Here is a 19,289-nt window from a genome sequence, read left to right on the forward strand (position 1 = left end):
CCTCTGCCTATTTTATTTGTCAGACCACATATAAATTTTCTACCACTAGTGTTTCTATATAAAGTACTTATAGGATTGGTAAGCAGTCTATAAGTCAAACCACAGTTTCTTGAAATTCATTTTAATCCATAAAATTGCTAATTAAAGCTACTTCTCAGTACCCAAAAATTAAGTTAACAGTAATTAATGTAGCCAGTCTGGAACCTTGGGAAGTTCCTGCCAGCAAGTGTCTTTTGGTGCACACAAGAGAATGCAGTTTGATTGTTGGCACCAACAAACAGGTTGGGAATTGTAAACACGATAATTAGCAGTAAGTTTCTGGATCTCAACTTTCCAGACTGGCGGTCTGATTCTTGGAGTAGCTGCCGCATGGGAGGAGGGAAAAACAAAGTAAGGGAATTAGAGCAACCTTGCATTGCTCCACCAACATATGCCACTGGACCAGTGTTTTTCTTGGCAAAGATTTCTGACAAGCAGTTTAAAAGCTGTGTTTCAGCCTTACTGCAAACTGTGAACCTCACTACAGGCATCAACCAAGCAACTGTCCCTGGCTCTTCTGCTGAAACTCCAAATGTTTCTCCATGGAAAGAGACTGTCGAGTCTAAGGTTTCCCTGTTCCACTTCCATGGTGGGGTGCAGTGTTGATAAGGTTATCAACAATAATGAGATTAAAAGTTAAAATCCAGCTTTTGCACTAATCCCAGAGTATTCTATTGTTGAGCTATCAAAGATTAAGGTTATAGTAACCTTATTAACCCTTGATGTAGTGTAAGTTAAAAGGAAATGTCAGACCTAATTCCACCATGAAATTAAATCTTCGCTTCCCTCTCATCATTTGATGATTCAAACACAGCTTAGTCCAGACAATATGTGCTATGAAAATAATAAACTCACATGAGTATAAGAAATTCCATCTGAGAGACAGAGGGAGAAAGGGACAATAATACATGGGTTAATTTTGTTTAAAATTAAAAAATAATGTTAATTCAACCACCATGTGTTCAGGAGCTATGCAGCTAGAGCCAGCAGAACATGTGAAGAAGTAAGGATCCAGCTGATGCAGACCTCTGTGGTGCAACAAACATAGCTCTGTAATCTGCAGCAGCTCACATCTGGCCCTGGGCAGAGCAATTTGTTGTGCATTGGGCGGGAGCTGTGATGGCCTCCTTGTCCCCTTCTCTTGCTTGCTGTGTGGCCTTAGTTATTTCTGCCCAGTGCTATGGCTGGGTACCACAACACAAGAACTTGAACATTTCTGCAGAGGTGCTTTGAGTACAAGGGATGAAGTGATGAAAACGAAAATGCGTCAGGAAAAAAATGAATGCTGATCTTTCTGGCAAAGTAGAACCAGGTGCTGGTGTAACAGGCACAGGTTTTCTTGGCTAAGCTGATTTACATTGCATCAAGGAAGTGCCCTCTCACCTGTGCTGAACATGACCCCTGCTCCCTCCTGCCGAGCCCATAAGTAGAGCTGAGAGGCTGCTCTGTGACTGATCTTCTTTGTGCAGAGGGGAATATGTTGACTAGTTGATCAAGATCTGCTTACATGTTGATGGGAAGTAGTCCAGGTAAATGTGTGTTTCCTTTTAGGGAGCAGAGAAGGGAAGTATGTCCTATTTAATTAATTAATTTATTTTTTGACTGGGAGAGAAAATACAACGGTGATAAAAATGGGATGACTCAGAACTGCTCTTCTCTTTTTTCACCCTTACCTTGTTGAAGTGTTATAAAAATTAAATAACTCTGCTTGCTTTGAGTCTCTAGCAGAAGGGTAATTAAGAATTAAGGTGCTGCCTTATAGCAGGTGAGCTCTCTAGAGGGTAAGAGCCATTGTGAGAGAAGAGAGATCTTTGGCAAATTCATGCCTGCTCTGTGGCATTTTCACCCCTGGGACAGTGCCAGCCCTGCAGAGTGCTAAGGCTGAGGAGTGGGCAGCATCTGCTTCCTTCAGTCCTCAGCAACCCCAGTGGTTTTGGGTTGTGGAGCTCAGGCTTGGCTTATTCCCTTTCTCACTGAATTATGTTCTTTGTGTGGGCAGTGATGGCTCTGGTTCACATTGGCTCAGGTGTGCCTGTGGGGTACTGAGGCACCTCCTTCTCTGCTGCTGCTCCAGGTCTCACATGCAAGTTTAGTGGCTGGGGTTCTTCTGGTTTTTCTGCAGCACTGCTGTGGTGTGGGAGTGCTTTCTTCTAGGTAGCATCCCTTTTTCTGGACAATTTCCCAGGAAAATAGTAAATGGCAACTGCAGAGCAGTAAAAGCAGTGGCATACTTGTTTGACTGATGTTACAGAGCCTGCAGAGCAAATGCAATTAGGCTTCTCAGTGTGCAGCTTCTTCCTTTCCTCATGTCTCCACTGTGGAGGAGCTGCCCTAGGTTCAGCTCGGCCTTAAGCTGCAGATTCCTATGGAGTGGCTATGTGTTTTTGAGCTGTCCTGTGCACCACAGTGTCTTCTCGGGTCTTGGAGCTGCCCTTCTCAATGGGACAAGGTCTTTGCCAGTGCCTGTGCACCCGTGACACCCAACTGTCACCAGGACTCAAAGTTGTTTCTTTGGGCATGGACAGCTGATGCACTGTGAACCCTTTTATGGATGCTTTGCTTCAGAAAGAGGTGGGGAAAAATAGATGTAACAGCTCAGATTCCTCCGGAAGAGGTAATAGAGAACAAATGGCTACCCAATGCTGAGGGCTGCAGTTAGCTGCAGTGGAGCACTGAGGGTCACTCACCTGTTGAGACTGACTGCTGGAGAACAGGCGGGGACCCATGCTGCTGCCCTCCTTCAGCTGCATCATTGGGTTTACAGAGATATTTTGTATCTTGTAGACCTGACCTGCTGTGTGGATCTAGGACTGCTGAATGATGCTGTGATTGCTGGAAATGGTATAGTCTGGGAAGACTGGAAAAGTTTCTTCCAGTCCAGATCATTCTATGAACCTCAGACAGAGGTAGTTGTTATGCAGTACCCCTGAGCTGTGTGGAAGTGATGAGATGTGGCCCTGGCTGGAAGCAAATGGTCCTACAGCCCTCTCAGGCCTGGTCTGCATTCTGGGTCATTTTGTGCACAAGCAGCTGTTGTGCTACAGGTCCCATTCCCTGGTGCTGTGGGTGGGAAGCAGCAGAGCCAGGAGCAGGCACTGTAGTGCCAGCATTCCTGCAGCCAGCACAGGTGTGGGGCTGCCACACTCTGGTCTGTGGTGTGTGAGAAGCGCTGGCTGGGATGGCTCCACGGTCTGCAGAACAGACCTTAGCACGGACGCAGGTAGTGCCAGTGTTAGGATATGGCTATGCCTGGCTAACCTGGAATATGGTGAGCATGACCTGACTCTCCTTTATACCCATATCCTTTGATATTTCTGCATATCTCTACGTAGAAAAACAAATCGGGTACTGATTTTCTTTTATTTTTTATTTTTTACCTACTATTATTTCCTAAGGACAGCTTTGGAGTAAAGCGATAAGAAAGCAGTTTCCCTCTTTGGACAATAACAAGCCAGAAGGCTGTCAGTGTGGCAACCTGTCCCCACGTAGAAAGGCAGAGCCTCACTCTGTGGGCAGACATCCCACGCGCATTGTTGGGAGCTCTGCCTGGCTGTCCCCGTGGACGTGGGCTGCTCCTGCGCAGGACACGTGAGCAGCGGTTCCTGTTTTTAATGTGCCAGATCATAGCTTGCTCATCGCTCCAGCTCCTGGGTTGAAAAACACTGTCAAAATGCAAATGCGGGAGCTGACTAAGAACCAGTGAGTACGCAATCTGGATGCTCCAAACTTGAGCACTGTGATTGATAAAGGATATAAAATGTGACTTTTTTTCAAGCTGAGGCACTCTGTTGGCGTTATGCAATTCAAACAAGCTTGTGTTAAGAATAACCACCGTGTTTTGCAGAAAGTGTGTGCCCATGCGTGAGGCTGTGCAGTGCACACAGCACAGTGGCCCAGCTGTGTGGGGCAGTGAAGGCCGAGCTCCCTGACAGTATGTGTCCGATGGGCCAGTGCGGCAGCCAGGGGCATCCTCTAGCCATGCTGTTTGGGGTTCAAACTGTGATTTCACAATTCCAGTATTTCCCTATATTTTATTTTAATTGTAAGAAGCAGAGAGGAGAAAAAAGCCAACAAATAATTTTCAATGGTAAATGTTTATATTCATAACTTAAAGTGTTCTTCCAGAAATTTAATATTGCCTTCAATGTCTGAGAGTGCAAAGTCACTGGGAAGCATGAAAAGACAGGCTCTTGGTTAGAGAATTTGCAGGTTGATCCCCTCTCTCACAAACCTGTCAATGTTTCTATTGATGGGTTCCCTAGTAGTGCTGGAAAATCTACTCCAAAGCCCTGGAAATCTGATCATTATTCCTAGAGGGCAGACCCATAGAAAGGTATGAGCCTGTATTAACTAAATCAAAGTAGTTTGTCATACAAAGTAAATCCCTACAGTTTCCTTCTCATACTCCCTCACTGAGAAGCTGGAGGTACCAGATTGGCAAGTGGGTGGAGAAAGGTGGAGGGAGATAGTCTGATGAGCCAAGAAATTAATGTTTCTCTCTGTCCCAATCCCCCAGTGTAACCCAAGCACCATTCTGTGCCTGCAGGCAGGATGCAAGCCTCCAACACCTGAGTATTCCTGCCGAATGACATGGCACAAGATCAGGAAAAAAACCTGTTTACTACAGCATGGTCTAGTTTTCAGAGTAAAACAGATTGCTGTACATTGGGTGTGAAATTCCCTAATGTTTAAGTAATGATTCTAGGAACCGTATGACTGACAGCCTGAGCAAAGCACTGTCTGAGGTTATGTAAGTCTCTAAAAAGAAATCTAACCCCAAATCCTAATTGTGTAGCAGATCTGAGTACTGCAAAGTGTAAGCATTGCCAGATTTGAAAGCCATGCTGCTGCCTTATATAAATAGTCATGAATACTCCCAGAAGCAGCATCCCAATGAGCTCTTTTGCTCTCTGAGTGGATCGGCATGATGCAGTAGAGCTGCCCCTGTGGGCTGGTGATAGCCTGACCCACTGGGCATAACTGGTGCTGTGGCTCTCAGGGACATCCCAGGCAGGGAAATGGAGCTGCTTCCAGCTCATGAAGAGGGAAAAGAGATGCCTTCTCCCTGCGCTTCCTTGTGCAGAAGCAATTACAGCACATGTTTATGAATTCCATCCGGAGGCTGCAGCCCTTGCTATGAATCTCAAAATGTTTTAGATTTATTAGTGTCGCACTGCTTCTGACACAAAGGATGTGAGGGACAAAGAGCAGCAGCTCCTGCGCTTAAAGGAAGCACATAAAACCTTGCCAGCACCTTCATCATTCCGTGCGTCTGAATGCTGTTAGCTGGGCGCCATTGTAGCTGCGAGTGCACTGCTGGCATTAACTCTGAGATGTACAGTACTGCCTGGGCAAAGGCGTGGTGGTGGGGGGTGGTTAGAGTGCAGCTTGGGCTCCTGTGGGAGCTCCTGTTGGCTCTTACTGCCTTGTCCCAGGTGTGACTTAAGACAGAAAATTGAACCAATGGCATTAAGAATGCTTAGGAAGACGTTCTCCAGTAAATATTCTGTATATATACCTATATATTCAGTGTTTGAATAAGTATGTAAAAAGAAGGGACGGAGTACAGTCTGTGTGATAGAGCTTACCAAATTCTTGGGGTTAATTTTTGCAGAATTGTGCAAGAAAACATTTCCCATGTCCCACAGTCTTCTCAAACTAGTTGAAATGCATAGGGGTTGTGCCTCTGAATATTGATCTGAAGTAAATTAAAAATTGCCTTTTCCTGTTGGGGAGAGGAGAGGAGCAGGTCTGTGACATTTTTCAAGCACTACTTGCCATATCACTGTTGGCCTGTCCTGGGTTAGGTGAGGAAGTCGTGCTAACTCCCAGCACTGCCCACCTTGCCTCTAGAGGAAGGAGCAGAAGAGAAGAATAGGATGAGTAAGCAGGAGAAAGCGGTAGGGAAGGAAGTGATTAGAAATAGTGGAGGAATGGAAGAAATAGAGATAAGGAAATGAAAATGAGAGAGGAGAAAAAAGAAAAATGAAACAATGGATAAACAGGACAGAGCTCAATAGTTCTCAGTTTTCCCACTCCTCAGGTGGGAGCACAGTGTGATTTGCAGCCCTCGGCACTATCGCAGAAGCTTTTCTCCTTTTAGCTCAGGGTGTGTGAGGAGCAGGCACCAGGTCCTGGCTGAATCTCCGCAGATCTATCAAAAACCATCACAAAAGATGAAGTAATGTCCTGTCTGGCCACACACTGAGCTGTAGATCTTTTTATTGTTGGGGTTGTTTTTCTTTTTTTCTTTTTTTTTTCCCCTTCCATTTAAAAAGAAGAGCTATCTGATGTGTTTTGTTACTGTCAGAAAGAAAAAAGCTATTGTGATTTAGAGGAGCTGAGGTTTTAAAATTAAATATGCACTCAGTGCTTTCATCCAAAGATTTGGTGATAACCAGGTTACTGAAATCAGTGCACTTTTATCAGAGACAATGTTTGTTGTTTTTTTTTTTTGAGGTGTTTGTAGAATATATCAGCTCTTATTGTGCCCTCTTACAATTACAGATGGGAATGATGAAAACAAGTTCCCATGCAATTACTTGCTCTTGCTTTAAAAAAAGCCAAAGTCTCAATCAACTTCAGTAAGGAGTAAACTGATAGCACCCTTGTGAAAGAGCAGTCCAAAGAGTTCCACCCTACTACTGTAAATGAAAGCAAACCTCAGCCATGAATAAGTGTCCATACAAAGATTTAAGATGAGATGTGAAAATGTTTCGCTCAGCATTTCAGCCTGTTGGAAATGAGCTCTGGACCTGGGCTGGATGACAGTTAATAGCACATCTTCCATGTGCCTTGGACTTGTCTTTCGGAGATGCCAAAATGCTGTCCTTGGATCATCTGAAACATCAGCTGCTCTCACAGAGGAGAGCTCTGATAAATGCTCTGATCCCATTTCCGCATCACTTTCCAACTCATCAAAGCTATTTAAAAATCAATATGTTATATTTAACAGGGAGGTCGTGCATTTCTCTCCGGGCAGGAATAACACGTCAAGTCTGCTAAGAGAGAGTTAATGTTCCAGGTGCAGCCTTTGGTACAGACCACAGAATATAAAGAATATTCCAGGAAAGCCGTAAAGGCAGATGACGCAGTGATGGCTTCTGCGGTGCTAACAATACAGCTGTGCTTATGAGCTGCTGTGTGAGCTGGTGCACGCTGCCTGCATCTGAGCAGTACTGTGTGGATGACAGGAGATCTACAGGCATTGGAAGTGCCGTGCTGAGCCCAACCAGCTTCTGCCATTCTAACATGTAGTGAGACCAGGGCACAGCCTGGTGTAGCAGTAACAACCTAACGCAGTTAATGTTTGTGAAGGTGCCTGGATCAGGGAAGGCAGGGCTGCTGACAGTGCTGTCAGACGCCACAGTGGTCTGTATGGTGTAGGGCTTCTGCTCTGTACAGGGCTGCAGGACGAAGCCTCTGAATGAGCTTGAGCTATTCCTGAATAAACCTTCATCAGTTAGAGTGGCGCCACTGCATTTTCTTCCTACTGAGCTGCAGGAAGACAAAGAGCCTCTCTAGCCACAATAGATTAACACAAATTGCTTTAAAGTCTGGCATGGTAGGAAGCTTAGGGAGCCTGGGTGAGAGGTGAAGGAGTTGGGCAGAAAGAGGTGGAAATGAAGAGGAGGAAAAGCCCCATCAGCTGCAGACGGAAGAGGAATGATTCTTCTGTTTTTATCTGTTGGCTGAAGCATCACATTTGCAAATAGAAGACACAAATGTTCACAATGAACCTAGGAGATCGTTCTCCTAGATATCATTACTTTTTTATAGAACCATGCCATCAGCCCCAGGCATGGTGGGTTCATGTCTCCAGGTGAATGGGCAACCAACGTCATTATTCAAGTTCCTCCTTACTGCATAGTTTGCTGGAGGGTTGCCTATGGCCTCCAACTTCCAAAGATTTTAGTTTGTCCAAAATACCTAGGACTCCAGCATCTCACACCTCCCCATATGTACTTTCTTTCTCAGAGCATGAAATACAAGAGTTGCTCTGAAAATAATGCCTCTGATTTTATGATGTCAGTCCACAACATCAGAAGCAGATCCTGGTGTTATGGCAATAGAAGTTGAACCTTCCCACCAGTATTCCACACGTTTTTGTTGTCATGTGACAGATGGCAGCAGAGGGGCAGTCTGACAGAATGGTGTCTGACATAGAAGCATGTATGGAACAAAGGTGTCATTGAATTTGTCTGTGCAGAAAATATGGCACCCATTGACATTCCTCAACACTTGCTAAATGGTTATGGAGATCAAACAGTGGATGTGAGCACAGTGTGGCTGTGGGCTCTGCATTTTAGCAGTGGCAACAGTGGCAGTGGTTTACCTCTACTGTTGCAGATTTTTATGAGCATGATATGCAGGCTCTTGTTTATCACTGGCAAAAACGTACAGCTAATGGTGGTGACTGTGTAGAGAAATAGTGTTTTGTAGTTGAGAATTTGCTCTATAAAATAGTGTTACTGTGCTTTTTGGAGTTGTTGTGCTTTCCATGGAAATAGGAGGCATCACTTTTGGTGTAATCTACATAGTTTGGCTGTATGTATAGGATTTCAGCAGCTTGGATTACTTTTGTGTAATTATAGCAAAAATAACAGCTGCTTAAAAATTGATTATCAATCATGGAAAGACAGTAAGTGTTTTTAATCTTCACAAATATAACTACAAATCATTAAGTAACGTGAAGTATTTTATTGAAATGCTCTTTATGAAAAAAAAATTTAATCCACTGTTTGCAGAAATTGAATACATTTTATTCAATTTGATATGAAGTTTCACAGAAAAACATGGTGGGCCTCAGCTCTTGTATCTTAGTAACTGCGTTGATGTTACTGAGATAAAATTAGACTCTTCCCAAACATGTAAAACACTGAAAGATTCTAAAGTAGGGATCTGGAGAGCTTTAAAAATCTGATTTCAGTTGGTAAGTTATCTGCAGATGTTGTGATCTGTTTGCACATACACATTCACAAATATATATGTGTTCTATATTTTACTGAAAATTTGGGACTACTGTCACGTGTACCATACATATATATTTGATGCATGCTCAGCCATGCATGTGAAGTACATTTATGTAACTATATGTGTTTGTACATACACGTTGCCTTGTGCTATGCAACCCAAAGGCTGTGTTGGGCTATGCAGTGTATGGTGTTGCAGTGAATGTGGAGCTTGGTGCCTGTCCCAGCCTCCCTGGCTGTCCATTCAGGATGTGGCTCTGGCAGACCTGCAGCATGAGCTTCCTCTTTCTCTACCCTTCTTGTGATTGTGGGCTGCTCTGTGTGCTCCAGAGTAGTGCTGTGCCAGGTGTGAGCACCACGGGCTTGTGAGGCCGATGGGCTGAACACTGGGGGGTAATGGAGAGCTGCCCTCAGCAGTAGGTTTGTGCATTTCATCAGTGTGGACTGAGTGGAGAACTGCTTCCCCATGGACAAAAGCAGCCACTGAGGCATGATGTGCTTCTGGGACTGATTGGGTAGCTTTTGCCATTAACCTGCTCCTCTTGGATGGGCTCAAGAGCTGAACAGATTTGTTGAGTAAATGCCATGCCTTCAAAAGGCAGCAACGAAACCACTGGGATGATGTCTTGGAAAAGCAAAATATTTTTGTTTGCTGGCAAGTATTTAATTCATGTGCAGCCATGCTTAACTCTTTGGATGTCAAAGAAGAGGCTTTGCTAGTGCAGCGCTGCCCGCTTACCCCGATGACAAATGCCTCAGCGACAGAAGTCACCTTCTGCGCTCAGTCGAGCTCGACCGGAGCCGTCCCAATGGCCGTGCTGCTGGGACTCCGGGGACGGCTGCAGATGCAGAGCTGTGGTGCTGTATTTCAAGTGATGATAAAAACTTGTCGGGTAAATCGGTGGAGAGCGGCTTGTTGGGAGCACGTCAGCCGGTCTATCATTGTGCAAAGGCAGCAGATGCAGTCAGCGCTCGGATGAAATGGTTCATCACCCGCTGATGCCTCCCAAGGGATGGAGCCAGGGAACAAAGAGATGCTGGGACCTCCTCGGGTGGGAGCAATACTGTGTGAAACAGCGGGGAAGGACAATGGGGACAGTAAGGAAGGAAGCATGGACCAAGCAGAGGAGCCCATTCTGCTCCATGGCAGCCCCACACCTGCCCTCAGGGCTGGGAGAAGAGCCCTTGGCAGTGCCACATTCCAGGAGTGAGCTGGCTCTTCAAGGAAAGGAAGGAGCAGGGTGGCAACCAGCAAGGAGATGGGCTACACGCAGGGTTTTCATTGCACAGCTAATGTGCAACTGGCTCTGTGACCAGGGAGTGCTGTGTGAAGCACAGATATGCTGCAGCTCCAGGACAAGCAGGCAGATGCTCCTCAGGGTATGCTGCAAGGAAAGACACCATGAGGCTGGGGCAGAACCTGGTCTGGCCCTGGGCAAGCTCTTAGCTGGCTCAGGTTGGCTAGGCTGATGTTTTCCTGTGCTCCTCTCCTCTGGGCACCTGTGCTCATTTGCCCCAGCCAGGTCTTGGCATCAAGTGAATCCAGCTCATGTGCTGCTGCAAAGGAGTAAAGAGTTTCAGAAAGCAACTGCAAGATGCATATATAACAAACAAAGATGCTGGTAACAAACTTATTTATGGTGATGTTTTTTGCAGCTAGAACTTGAAGATTCAAGAAATAAACAAACAAACAAAAAAAACCAACAAACCACATAGATGTGAAATAAAGCAGCTTCTGTCTAAAGGAGTTAAAGTGCCTGCATTAACACCTGCCACTCCTTGATTCCCCACCTGCTGCTTTTCTAGTTTCCCCTCTGCCCCTGCACAGAACGGCAGCTGCTTGGATGCTCCCTGAGCAGAGCAGAAGCTCTGGGCAGTGAGGGCAGCCCTCTACCTGCAGGGCTGTGCGCTGAGCCCTGGGCAGCTCACCATAGCTCTGTGTAGTCATGGTGCCCTTGCTACCCTGTGACTCGCAGTGCCTGTTTTATTATTTACACTAACTCATGTTCTTGGTGTCCTCAGGGGATTTCACCCAGGTGAGCGCTGAGCTAGTTCACCTCCTGTGAATCCATAAATGCAGACACATTGGATGTAGTTTTTCTGCTGCTGTGGTCTCTGTATTATTCACTTTTGCAAGGTCCTTTTTAAAGAAGCTAATAAACCTGTCACGACAAGCCCATTGAATCTCATCAGGATGCTTCTTTCACTCCCGAGGTCCCTTTCATAACCAGCTCGCATGCTGGCACTATTCGTTAGGCGTACTCAGTCAGCTTTGTTCTTTAGCATTATTGTGTGGTGTATGTCTTTTTTGTAGTACCTGAAGCTTATAAGACAACTATCGGTTTGCTTCCCAATGGGGGAGAAGGCATCTGTAATGTGTTTCATGTCTCACATCTCTGAAAAGGACTGGAGAACACAAGCACAGTAATTTGTGGGTTTTCTGTCTTAGAGAATTAGGATGTCTTTGCATTACTAGCAGGAAAATACTGAGCAGTGCTTGATCAATAAGAGGCATTGCCAGAGGTCTGCTATAGTCTGCACCAGCCAGCGGTAAGTGTTGCTATAGGCTATAGAACTAGGAATATAAAATGTTGAGCGACAGTAATAATTCATGCATCCTGGGATGTATAAAACCAACAGTATGTCAATAGCTGTGGCACGCTCTGCAGAAAATATGCAGGGTTTAGATGTCGCAAAAGCCTGTGTTTTCCTTTAAATCACACTTTCCTTAGTGAAATATAGAATTTTCCTATTTGTTAAAAGGATTTATTTTCAGTTTCATGTCAGTAATTTTCTATTAAGATTCTAAGAGATATGCAGTTCGAAAGGGGCCTTGAGATCCAGAGCCAAATACATGTATTTATTGAAGGAAAGCACATAAAAGACTTCTAAAACGGAGTGCAATAGTATTTGAGATTCATGGACCATTTCAGCATTCATAAAAGCATATATGGTTCTCGTGTTGGCTTTGCTAGGGACTGAACTGTGCATCTAGGTAACCCAGGAGGTATCGGGCGTTCCCTTAAAGGGAAGATCATTGTGACCATTTGTAATTTACTTGGAAAGTGAAATATCTTGTGAAATGAGTGAGAAGTTCTCCAGTATCCACCCTCCTAAAATACTTCAAGATAATTAATATTGCTCATCTCTTGTGAAAAGACCCTGAGGAGGGTGAATGATTGCTACAGGGAGGCACAGCGGGCATCAGAATACTGTCTGCCTGATGCTGGTCTCCTCTGTGCTGCTGCTGCCTGTGAACCAAGAAGTGACGAGTGCTATTTTACCTGCTAAGGCTCCCACAAAAATTCTTCAGATGAAACTTTAATGAGAAAAGGGAGAAAAAAAATGTTCCAACAGACCCATTCTCTGTGCTCTTGGGCACCTCAGCCGTGTGTTGCCAGGCCTCTATTTCTCTAAATCTGCCTGGAATTAAATAGGCAAAGCAGAGCAGTTGCTTGTTGTTCACGCTGATATGAATATGGGCCTTAACATACAGGTAATACTTCTGAAAGAATGTAAAATATTAACAAAAAAAAAAAAAAAAGAGGAAAGACATCACAAAGAAACCTGCCATGCATTATTTAAGCCTTTCCTTGTGAGGCTGAGGGCTCCAATGCTCTTCCAGCAGCGACGCTCCCTCCACTGCAGGGCTGTGGGTCCCAGCTCCCACTTGGCTGCTCCACGTCCTTTTTGGAAGGTGTTGATTCAAACAGTAATTAAACATCTTAAATATCATCTCTATTTTTTTGAAGACTTTAAAGTGATTTGATGGCAGTGGGCTGTGTCTACACAAAACAGGCACTAATAGATATTTCAGCACATCTTGCTGAAGCAGATGTTAAATACAAACAAAAAAATTAAGCCTGCTGACTCCCTGAGATGTATGAAAGGGATGTCTTTGTTGTGAGCAGAGTGACTTGGCTCGTTCTGCTCCTCCGGCTCGGTTCAGGGAGGATGTATTTTGCAGTCCTCCCATGATACCTGGCAAATTTAAAGCTGTCACTGTTGATCCCTCTTCTCTTTGTATTAAGGGAATGTCTGTGGTGTTTATGTTACGGGGGAAATGCTATTTCTACTGATTGTATTTTCATTGTCTCTCTTATGACGGTACTGTTTGCCAGCAGCTGTGGGGCCACTTTGATGCTTGCTCTGATGCCATGCTTATTGTGCAGCACAGTGGAGCCTACAGTTTTTCTTTCTAATCAGAGCTGGCATACTGGGTAAAAAAAAATAAAGGTTTTCTTTAATTATGGTTATCTCATAGGGTCTACATTTGTATTAGTGAGTGGGTGCTGGAAACCTATGTTTGTATATACCTGTGTATGTTCTGATTTCATTTTAATTCTGGTAATGGTTTGCCTGTCTTTGCTTCTCTCTCTGACCATGCTTGAGTAGGGTCATGGACCTGTTGGTGGGGTGGTTGCTCTCCTGGGAGATGGCAGGGGTATGTGTGTACTACAGCCTGCACCCTGTTCTTTGCTCCTGCTCAGAGGGATTGGTATCCAGTCACAGAAAACAAAGTAATCTTTGTTTATGAATTCACTCAGGGAAGTATGTAGTTAACATAGCCAGAGCTGGGTGCTAGTGGCAGGAGCAGAAGCGGCTTGGTTAGATTCAAATATGTGACATGATATTCATGCCACCCTATTGCTGTGGAGGTATACAGGGTCGCCCTGGTGATGGAGTGTGCTTCTAGTACCAGCAGAGCCCTGCTGGCTCCCTACCTCACTGCTGCTTGACCACACCATACATCCTTGTGGTGATGACATGCTGGGTTTGAATAATACCTGTGTGGATGCAGGTATTCCTTTTCTTCCTGTATCTTACAGCCATTTGCAGACTGATGAGAAACTATTCCATTTCCATCCTGCAAATTGGAAATTTGAGAAGCTGAGTGATGTGTCCAAGATGATGCAGCAAATCAATAGAAGAAAAAGGGATCAAACCACTCTGTGCAATTTAGGGGTGCCTTTAACTGCCCCAAAGATTTCTAGCAAAAGGCATCCAGTCCCCAAAGAGGCAGCTTCCCTCCATTATTTCTCTTAGAGTATTGCTGCTAAATGTGGAGAAATGCAAAATGTATTATTCATTTCTCCTATTCATAAAATCAATACCTATCAAAATACAAACACAATTTAAATCAAAGGGCACTTGTTGAGTGCAGATCCTACTAATTAGATATGATTTCCCAACAATTTCTTAAATTATTAATCCAACAGATAGGTAGCAGGCACTTTATATGCCCCAGAGTGGATATTATAAACCTCTTGTCATGATGCAGCAAATGTGAAATGTAGTGCAATGCAATATGATTTGTAACCCTGATGAACTAATGCAATATCAATAGACATCAATCTGTGTGAAACATCTGTCTCGTTAGAACATCTTATGAGGTATGCTGAAAGCCAATAACCTTGCAAAATGGACATGTCTTTGTGAAGGATACAGGTTGTGCCGTTAGAAATCAATTAAGGCTGTAATGCCCACCTGCAGTGGAAGTTACTAAGCCACCCTCACTAAAAAAGAAGTTTACATAATGCATAGATACCCATAGTGACAGCAGTTCCTTTTTGGCTGGTGGATGGCTATGCGAGCAATTCTGCTGTCATATTTAGGTCTTTTTTTCTCATGATGGCATTGCGTATTATAGTCCCATAGTCTACATCTAAACAATATTTCTCTCATATCTCATTAATTACAGTTTAAAAAAATGCAAAGAGAGAACAAATAGTTTTGAAGATTGTTGTGCCCAAACTAGGAGGATGCTCTTCCATAAAATGAAGGGTCTGTATTTGTCTGTTGGTAATATACATCGATGCTCTACAATTCTTAATTATAAGGATTTTTTTAATACAGCCTTTAGTGGTTTCAGTTTTCAAATATAAACTTACATCCACATAGTGGATCTTAAAATTCTATGTCACAAGCCACTTGGGAACTGAAGATGCGTGGCTGCCTTATATAAATGTATGTACTAACCAAGTTGTTTTCTATCAATGATTGATAGGAATAGTCTGAAGAGTTAGGCTTAACAGGAGCTATAATTCAGTGCTTAAACCTCTCTTCAGTGCCCTCGTCTGCAGCCCTTGTGATGACCAGGCTGTTGGGAAAGGAGCTTGAGCAAGAAGCTGGAGCTGCCCAAAGTGCTGTGTGATCCAGGAGCTGCTGCAGCCTGTGATCTGAGTGTACCTGGCAGTACTTAGGGGGAAGCAAGGCAGGGCCTTAACGTGAGATTTCATGGCATTTAAAAGTACAAGTCAGAATTGTAATGGTATTTATACCTTCCTTATTAGTAGTACAATAAGTCTTTCAGCTAGTGCTCGGCAAATTCCTCTATGGTGATCTGTAAAAGGCAGTTCTGATAGTGACAGAGCTGGAGTCTGAATGCTGAGTACAGGACCAGCTCAGAGCAGACTGCTGCACTTGAGCTGATGGGAGAAATCGAGGCAGCTGAATCAGTGCTGTGTTAAGGCCATGCTCCTGCCCTTTGTACCAGGGGCTGGGAAGGGCAGGAGCCCCAAGTGTGAAAAAGTGTTGCATTAAAATACTGGTCGTATAGGATTAGTTCGTCATCAATTATTCAGCTCCGCTTCTTATTTTATTATTGTTTTTAATTAATAGAGGGTTGGAAAGTATTTGTCTGGCAGGTGTGAAATCGAGGCTCAGTCCCAGAGTGTTTGTTATAAATCCTAGCTACACCAAGTGAGGAGACAGTCCTACGGTAATGTTTTGCATTTTCTCAGCCCATTCTTATTTAAATGAGAACAAGCTATCTGGAAGGAACATCAAACACTGCAACTACTCTTTAGTGGTACTTTCATTTTCTTGTCCTAATTCCTTTTCAGACATGTTTAAATAGTGTGTGATTGTATATTAGTGACTGCAAAGGTTGCCTAAATTAACACCACAGACTAATTTTGTTTTAAATGGAGGGAGGAGCACATCTGTTTCAAAAAGCTTTGTAATATGCCTTTTGTGAGTTCAAATTGCATACAGTAATGACCACTTAAGTGAGCTGCTACACACAAAACTACTTATTTGCAGTAGTATTAACCAGCACAGCTATAAAATGGCACTAATATTTTTGTGCATTGAAATATATTCCTCCTTTCCCCTCCCCTTGAAAATTCCGCCCTGCGTTAGTGTTCAGTGGATACCAAAGATGAGCTTTGTGTTCCTCCCCATGGCAGATGTGTTATTCTCTGTAGGACCATCTGGCTATATCTTTTATGTTTTGTTTGCATCTCCCCTAGATAAATGAAACATGAAATGTTTTGTAGTTATAACTATTTTTCAGCCAGGAATTATTGTAATTATATAACATTATAAATATTATTGACATAGCTATGGATGACATCTGTGGATTTCATTTAGAGGTTAAAAGCGTGTGGTTTTGCTGTTCATCACGGCAGTTTAGGGAGGACACAGTTTGAAAATGAGCACACAAGGGAGGTATCACCTGAGGGATGCATACATCGTACAAACCTCGATCAAATTACTTACAGAAATAGAGCCTTTTTTCCATAGTTGTCCTTTTTACAGATAAAGATATTTACAACCTCCAAATATCTACAGTGAACAAACTGAAAGTGAGCAAACAGAAAGGTATTCAACCACTAAATACTTCAAATATGGAAGCATCAAAGAAACGCTTTGCAGAATAGATTCCCCATCTTGAGAAAGAGGTGGAGGACTACCTGTTACTACTTGACCTCTCCTGTAGTAGAAGGGGCTCAGTATCTGTAATTTATCTGCCTTGAGATGCAAGAAAGAACTATTATATATTTATTTTTCAAAGGAAGAGCCGAGACAAGGACAGAAATTAAGGGACCTTTCTGTACACGTAAGGGAATTCTATAAATGCTAATGGGTTGAAGAAAGCTGTGTGCAGGCCTGGGCTAACCATTAGACCATTCTCCAAAAATTTATGTTGCCAAGTCTATTGCCACTAAAATCTGAAAGCAAACATTAGCAGCCAAGAACATCATGCTAATTAATTGCTGCAGGAGGACACAATTTCCAAGATCTAATGAAAGATGGAATCCAGCTCCCATATGTCCCACTCGATAGACCAAGAAAATGAGACCATGTTTTTCACAGAAACCATGAGCAATGTCCAACTACATGTCTCTCAGCTGAATAAAACTAATCACCAGATGCAGAGATGGAAAACGGCTGTTTGTCAGCACCCAGACTGAAAAACCCAGCCAGGATCTGTTCTTGAGGAACCATTTTGATTCACCTCTTTCACGGCAGATTCAGAAAGTGATAACTGACTACCAGGGCACATTTCTCAGCTGCTGTGTTAGTGGACAGTACCCAATACTGTGTGTGCGTCTACACTGCAAATCTGCCCGTTCACCTTGCTGAGCTGCAGGCTTGTGCTTACTTGAACCGGAAATTCCTGTCAGCAGGATGCTTGTGCCAGGAGTGTGTTGCTGCAAGGGAGAAGTAAGGGTTGGAGGGTGAGATCTGCATGTGTCTTGAATATGGATATCCTGTCTCTGTTGGCACTTAATCTTGCTTTCTAGAGGCCCATGGACACTTAGATGCAATGGTTTGGCTTGTAACTAAGTAATATTTCTACTTAAATGTTTGTTATCTGATGGATGTGTGTATTGCCAAGCTGACTCCCTGCACATGCATGAGGATGCCTTGCAGCTCACGGGGAGTGCTGCTTGCTGTGTGTAGGGGTGCACACTGACCTGCTGTGTGCCAGAGCTGTGTGCTGCTGCCTGCATGGCAGAGCAATGCTCCACTGCTGCTGTGAGGCACCCGGTGCAATTCCAGGTCTGTCTGAGCAGTGCTGACTAACCCAGCTGCTGTTGTGATGGCCCTGGCCCTGCAGTGCAAGTATCTTTCTTGCAGTCATGGTCTGAGCCCAGCTGGGACATTAGGGAGTGTCACCGTGGCAGGCCAGGCAGCCCCACACAAACAGAGAAAGAGGGCTGTGGAGCAGGGTTTGGCAGACGTCAGTGCATAACCTATGTCTTCCGAGCATCACTTCATCCACCCAAACGCTGTCAGTATTTGTTAAGTGTTTGATTTCTGGAAACACCAAAAGTTCTCACCTTCCTCTTTCATCTTTTATATATGACACGTATGAAACTTGTAATCTGAAAAGAGTATACTGACACCATGCTTAGTGGAAATGGGCACAGTTGAAGCACAATATTGAAGAAAATATATTTTATTCTGTCTACTCTGAGGTTAAAGAGCAAAAAAAACCAGGAGATTATGGTAAGTAATTGTAACACACCATTGTGCTTTTCTACATCTTTCCAGCTAGTGGAGAGTAATTACGTTTCTAAACTTCAATAACTTCCACACAGAAAAACACACCATTTTGGTTGGCCTCAGTAAAGCATTTAAAATCATAAGGGCTGCTATTATGCAGCCTATGGAATACAGTTAGACATAGGATAGTTTTCTGCAATTGAGCTTAAATTTCACTCTAGGTTTTACATGACACCAAGCTCCGAAGGCACTCCTGGTTCTACTCTAAGAGATGAGATCAGCACTTATGAGCTTGTGTTTTGATGACACAACTCAGAAAATTGAAATGATTATTGTTATGAAAGGACTGAGGTGATAAGTTTCACGTAATATATGAGCACCTGTCAGTCAGATAAGCCAAGAAAGGTCATAGTCCATTATATTAATGTCATAAATGTTATAAGCTGACATCAGGTTGGTGAACTGGGACTCTTGGACTTTTAAAAAGTGTTGCTGTGGTTAAGCTTCAGTCTGTCCTTGGAGGACAATTTTAATATCAGTTTTTACTCCCAGAATAAGGAACCTTAAAGATTTTCAGCATAATGTAAGTAGTTTTTCTAACCTTCACTGAAGTATTGCTGTGCTTTTATTTATTATTACTTTTGAAGTAACTGGCTGAAGCATCACAGCAGAATCCAAGATGCCATGCATGGATGAGGGAAGAGAAATCAGCAATGTGATAACTCCTGACAATTGAGATGCTGCCTTATTACTTTATTTGAATCTTAGCCCATTACTTTATAAGGCATCTATGAGGAAGGCAAGATTTATCATGCCTTCTGAAGGTGTCTTGACAACAGTGACATTACAGACCCTGTTCTCCAGAGGCAGTTGCAGTCTTACTGCTCCTAAATTGTCATCATAGACAGCTGTAAATTTTCTCTGCATCTGTTGATCAGTCCAGATCCTCAGCTGTTATCTAGGCCTTTGATTTTTGGATCCTGAGGGAGTATTGAGTCAAAGTAGTGCACTCGGTTGCCTTCTTATTTTGGGATGGGTGCA

General features: G+C 43.6%; 1 long non-coding RNA gene across 1 annotated transcript in view; it reads left to right on the forward strand.

The window, feature by feature from the left end:
- Nucleotides 1–340: 340 nt before the first annotated feature.
- LOC109369207 overlaps nucleotides 341–19,289 on the forward strand; it is a 28,551-nt gene continuing 9,602 nt past the window's right edge. Inside the window, exon 1 of the long non-coding RNA XR_002117916.2 lies at nucleotides 341–1,568. This is a non-coding gene — a long non-coding RNA (uncharacterized LOC109369207). The remainder of the gene's footprint in view (nucleotides 1,569–19,289) is intronic.

Source organism: Meleagris gallopavo, chromosome 10 (genome assembly GCF_000146605.3).
Source record: "Meleagris gallopavo isolate NT-WF06-2002-E0010 breed Aviagen turkey brand Nicholas breeding stock chromosome 10, Turkey_5.1, whole genome shotgun sequence".
Taxonomy (NCBI): domain Eukaryota; kingdom Metazoa; phylum Chordata; class Aves; order Galliformes; family Phasianidae; genus Meleagris; species Meleagris gallopavo.